Source organism: Miniopterus natalensis, chromosome 10, assembly GCF_054644295.1.
Source record: "Miniopterus natalensis isolate mMinNat1 chromosome 10, mMinNat1.hap1, whole genome shotgun sequence".
In the NCBI taxonomy this organism is placed as follows: domain Eukaryota; kingdom Metazoa; phylum Chordata; class Mammalia; order Chiroptera; family Miniopteridae; genus Miniopterus; species Miniopterus natalensis.
The window spans coordinates 16059328-16065429 of NC_142090.1; positions in this window are offsets into that span (position 1 = coordinate 16059328).

The window sequence follows — 6102 nt, forward strand, 5'->3', positions numbered from 1 at the left end:
GCCTCAAGGAGACAAGGCCCACTGAAGAGCTGCTTCCAACTCAGGTGGCAGGGCTGGAGGGAATGCCAGTGCCAAAGGCTCACTTTCTCCCGCTCTCCACAGGGCCCTGGGAGGTGGGCAGCTAACTGCATCCACAGGTGCTGCTGGGGCCGTGGTGGAGGAGCCACTGGCTGTGCAGCTCTCAGTCTGAACCCAACAGGCTTGCTAGGAGTTGGACTGCAGCCCTGAGAAGACGAGTCGAACCCCCATTTCCCTGACACAGGCAGGCAGCCTCACAAAAAAGGGAAGGGTTTAAAACAGAAGGGAAATCCTTACTCCTGGCTAAATACCAGGGCCCATCTGCCAAACTCATGCTCTGTCACAACCCATTCCCAGCTCCCCAGGAAAAAAAAAAAAAGGTCTTAGAAGTGGTGTTCTAGAATGTGCCTCTGCACTGATATTGGCAAAATTAGGCATTTGTAAAATACAGCACTGACAAGAGCAATCACAAAGAAGCAGGGGAGGGAAACAGAGCAGGAAGAGAGGAAAAGAGGAACATAAAAAATAAGGAGCTCTCAGAAGTATAAAAATCATGTTACACATCTACCCAGAGCATTTGTTTTACTTTTTCCAAAGTTCTGCTTCACAACAGAACTTCCGTACTCTTGGAAGTCCTGACCGTGGGTCACAGAGAATCTCACATGATCAAACGCACAGCCCGTTTCATCGCGCGGTAAGCAGCCCGGCTACAGGGGTTAAAGACACAGCCGAGGTATTTAGAAAGGCGGCGGGGGAGATGTGCACCAGAAAAGGGGCTCTGCGATCTAAGCAAAAGTAGCCTCACAGAGTAATCTGATCATAAATTCCTAACTGGGTAGGTCCCTGTGGGTAGTCACGTCCCAGGTCTGTAAAAGGTTTATCTTCACCTTAAGCAAAGCCCTGTCCTTTGTTCTTGGGCTGCTAGGTTAACACACCTTGAATGCCTCTTTCTCAGACCCCTGGAGGGAGCACATAATCTTGTTAACTAGCCTCTAATCCCCACCTTCACGTAATCTTCCTTATCTTTCCTCTGTAATTCCAAAAGAAGAAAAGAAACTGCAAAACTGTCATTTTCTGGAGCATTTGAGATCTCGCTTCCCTGGCAGGTCATCTGCTTGGCTCAAATCAAATCAAATCAACTCATATAAAAATTCTCAACAGGTTTGGACATTTTTACACTGACATAGGGCTGGAGCAGGGTAGAGTCCTTCCCTGTCTGTCTCTGCTCCACCTCTCCCTCCTACACCTTCTTGGCTCTCGCCTCGATGAAATCCCAAATTCACCATGCACTTTGCCCTCGTGGCTTTGCACATGCTGTTCCCTCTGCCTGGATACCCAGCCCTTTCCCTTCACTGCCTAGCAATCTCCCACCCAGGCTTTCGGAACAGCTCCCATCACCCACGAGGTTTTCCCCACCCAGAGGCGGCAATGCGAGGGCAGTCTTCAGACGGCGCTGAGATTGGGGAGAAGGGGCTGTTTAACACCTTACTGACCGGTCACAAGTATACACCTGTTTCCGTGTCTGAACATTGCTGACCGGTCAGAGATTACTCGTGCCTGCACTCACATTAATTTAAGCAATTTTAAACACCTTGCTGACCGATCATGACAGGAAAGTAGCAGGCCAAACGGGCGAGTTCTGGCTCAAAATAGCCGGTCATCAAGTAACACTATTCCCATGAACATAAGTCCATCAGAGCCTGGAAGCAGAGACCACAAGTGAAGGGCAGCCTTTTCTTGTCCTCAAAGCCCTCGTCTCTGTTTGGAAAATGCCCTTCGCTGTGTGGGTGGCTGAATACAACCTATGACTACCATCTGGAAATCTATTCAAAGACCTTAAACTCGTTCTGACTATGGAAGATTGGCCTGGGAGAGGGGATATGATGGGATTTGCAGGTTGCCATCTCACCCCTCTGCGTCACACAGGTATTCTTACAGCTCTGGCTAACTCTGGCCCTCTCCGATGCCCAGGGCTGTCCCACTGCTTCCTAACAATGGTTGGTGATCCCCTCTCACTCTCTCACACTTGTCCCATGTTCCGGACAGTCAATAGTCACCTTGGTGCTGAGCTTCTATCCCTCCCCAAGTGGCCTGGTCTTTGTACCTGTCTCACTGGAATCCTCAGCCAGGCTTAGCATCAGCCAGGAGTCCTGAGAGACGCGGCACAGAACTCTTAAATGCCTGCCAGTTACAGCTGATGCTGCAGCCAGTTCTGCAACTACTTCATGTTCTCTGCCTGCCTCACACCTCTACGCATCCTGGCCACCATCCCATCCTTAAGGTGACTGAAGACCAGGACAAAACACACCAGCAAAGACAGACTAGGGAAGCGGGTGAGTTGAGTAGAAAGAACAGACTAGGGCGGAGGGTTTGGGGGGAACCATCATCTTCACCTCCTCAGCACTGTACCCCCTCCAAGCCAACTTATGTCCTGGCTTCCCAACCACTTGAATGCTCAGAGGCCTTGCTCTAAATGTTCAGCTCCTGGGACATGTCTATGGATCCCAGAAGGATCCCACCACCTTTGCTGGGTTCCATGCTATGGAGTGAGACCAGATTTGGGGGTGAGGATGGTACTAATGGTTAAAACCATCTGCAATTAGCGCAGGCACACAGCCCTTTCTGTGCCCTCTCCTGTGGTGAGGACTCCAGCGCCCACTTCAGCTGTCTCAACTCAGGTGCCCACTGCAGGATACAGAAGTCTGTATCCTGAGACATAAAGATTTTTCAGCCACATGAATAGCTGCAGGGGGAGCCTAACAGCTCCAGGTGTCAGCCCACATGGCAGCAAGCGGAGTTATTACACTGAGCTGCCTGAGGAAAAATCTCCTTCCCCGGCCACCTGCTGTGCCTGATGCCTCTAAGCTATTTGGCATTAGAGACCAGGTGTGAACAGGAGTTATCACCATAAAAATTATAAGTACAGTGGTTCCCCCTTATCCACGGTTTTGCTTTCTGTGGTTTCAGTTACCGGAGAATGCACTCTGAAAGTATTAAATGAAAAACTTCAGAAATAAACAATTCGTAAGTTTTCAATTACACACCATTCTGAGTACCTCACTTCATCTCATCACATCATCTCACATCATCACAAGACGAAGGGTGAATATAGTACAATAAATATTTTGAGAGAGGCCACATGCACATAACTTTTATTACAGTATATTGTTATAATTATTCCATTTTATTATTATTGTTAATCTTGTACTGTGCCTAATTTATAAATTAAACTTCTCATAAGTATGTATGCATAGGAAAAAATATAGTATATATGGGGTTTGGTACTATCTGTGGTTTCAGGCATCCACTGGGGGCCTTGGAATGGATCCTTCACAAATAAGGGGGGTACTGTAATTACCTCAGCAAACAACCTCAAAGTCCCGTTAGCCAGATAGTATAACAGAGTACACTAGTAGATACAGACAGATCAGTGAGATATAGGATTCCATTTGGAGATTACCTTGTGTTACAGCAAAAGGGTGTGGGTTTTGCATTCAGAGTTCCAGCTCCCCTGTTTACCAGCTAAGTGGCCTTGGGCTGGTTTCTTAATCTTTCTGAGGCTGAGTTTTTTCATCTTTAAATTAAGGAAAATAACACCCCTGCCTGGCAGAGTTGCTGTGTGATCCAAAAGATAAGGCACACTAAAGCTTTTTGCAAATGGCAAAGCATTTATGCAGTAATGAGTTATTAGAATCCAATCTTCCAGCAGGGTACCATGGCATCCTTTCATCTCTCCTACCTCCCAAGCGTCCTCTCCTTTGCAAACCACAGAGCATTCTGTGTGGAGCACGTTGAGCATGTGTGTACACAGTGTACAGGTGAATCCTGGCACGTCAGTTTTCAGAGCTATGACCTATCAAATCTCCATGTCCCAAGTGCTAATGAGAAAGCACCAGCTTTACTAAGCCTTCACCGTTAACAGAGAGGTGCAGCCAAAAAGCCTAAGACCCAGGTTTTCCCTTAAGCAGGACAGAAATTAGACCATTTCTGGTAATTCTTGTTAGTTCATAATATAGGAGTATGAAAGCAGAAGACTCCTGGAACTGACCTGACAAATAAGAACTAGGAAGAAAAAGAATTGGCAGGAGATTAGGGAGCTAGGGAGGACTGCAGAGGCCACCTAGTCTGATTTCACATGTAAAATTGAACCTGAGAGGCAAGTAACTTGTCCAGGATGACACAGGGCAGAGCTGGGACAGGAGCCCAGGTCTTCTTTCTCAATGCCATACCTCTTGAAGTATCATCTGTCACACATTTCCAAATTCATTGGACTCCCATACTCTGAACTAACCAAGTAATAATAAGTCCAAAGGGAACTTACCCAAAAAACTTTTCTCGGCCACAGAGGCTGGGCCCAATAAGGACCCCAAAGAAGAGTATCCACTTCATGTCCCAAAGGTGTCTGTGACACTGTGGCTGAGTCAAGCTATATTTATAAGGAATCTGCAATAGACTCAGTTCTCAAAAATGCTAGTGTGATTCCCAAGCAGCCTTGCAACTCTGGTGGTGGACAGGTGGGCCCTACCCATGACTCTTTCATTCCTTTGGAGTGATAAAGGCCAGCTTCCTGATTCACAAGATCAGGAACTTGCTCCTCGGGCTGGAAAACTCTGTGCCAAAGGTATCGTATTGCTCAACACTGTATTTAAATAGTGTTTTTTGAATAAATAGGAAGTCCCACAGCGCCGAATAGAATTTATACTAGTAGGAGAGGCCAGGTTGTAAACCTAAGGTGGAGTTACCTCTAGAGTTCAAAAAAAAAAGTGAGACAATCAAAGAAACCCCAAGCCAGCTCCAAGACCGCACACCTGACAAGCCTTGTCAGATAATTCACTAGAGCAGGTCATAACGATAACAGTTTGTGGCCTCTATTATGAATCTGACACATAATTCTTGGGACTCCAGGAAGAAAGTAGAAATATATAAGGTAAAGGGTATAAGAATAATGTGTTAGTCTGAATAAACTGTCAGGTTTTCCTTAGGGTCTGAGCTAAAGTTAAGGTTTAATAGTATTATTAAAATAAGACTTTATTATTTCTTACATTGGCTAGACAAGTCTAGTGTTCTTTCCACCATGTCACAGCAGAATAAATGGAAGACACTCGCGACCTCCATGACTTCTTGGGTTCTGAGGCCTTCGAGTCTTTCATGAGAGCCCCAAATCCCACAGGCCTCCCCCATCCCACGGCCCCCAAGGTCTACACTCTTTCTGCACTTGCTAAGGGGAGTGAATACAACCAAGGGTCATGACTGGGACTGTTAAAGAAAACATTTGGTAAAACTGTAAGGAAGAATTTACTCAAAATTATTGCAGTAGAGGTCATGAAATAGGAGAGAATAATTGTGTTCAACTCCAAATACAATTAAGTCAACAGAGTGCGGGGACAGTAGATGGATAATTGCTAAGAAGGGGCATCACAGGTAGGGGAGATACTTGCTTAAATACCTAAGGGGATTCTTGCCTAAAGGCAAGTCAAAGATTGAGACATCGTAAGTGGAAGATAAGGAACTTGATCAGATATCAAGGATGGGGAAGACCTCCTCAGCAGGATTCTGCTAAGACTGACTTAGACAGGGCCCAAGGACAAGCCTAGTCGAAAAGAGGACTCTGAGGGGCCTACCTAAGGTTTGGTGAAGGAAGGCCTTTGACAGGAGCTATGGGCCTAGGGTGCCCATCAGGGCTCCCTTATCCTTCCCACACTGAAAGGGAGCCCCTAGGCCCATGCTGGCCCACCACAAAGACTGGGTCTCTCCTTCACCAACACAGATTTCAGCTTTGAAATTAGTAGTGAGAGAAGCTGAGACCTGAATCTGCAAAAATGTGAGCTAAAGAACCAAGTACCCAGAATTCCAGGCAAGCTGGAATTCACTTTCCACCCTTTTCTTCCAGAGAAAACCATCCACGTGAAGAAAATCTAAACCCCTAATCAAAGTAAATGTCTAAAGAGAAGTTCTATGCACTCTGAGACCCAGACTTGATAGGGCAACCAGGAAGGAGTGTCACTGGTTTGGGTCCCCCCCAGTTTTCAAAGTGCAGCACACCGGGAATGGAAAAGCTAAGGCAATAATGGAACCAGACACAAT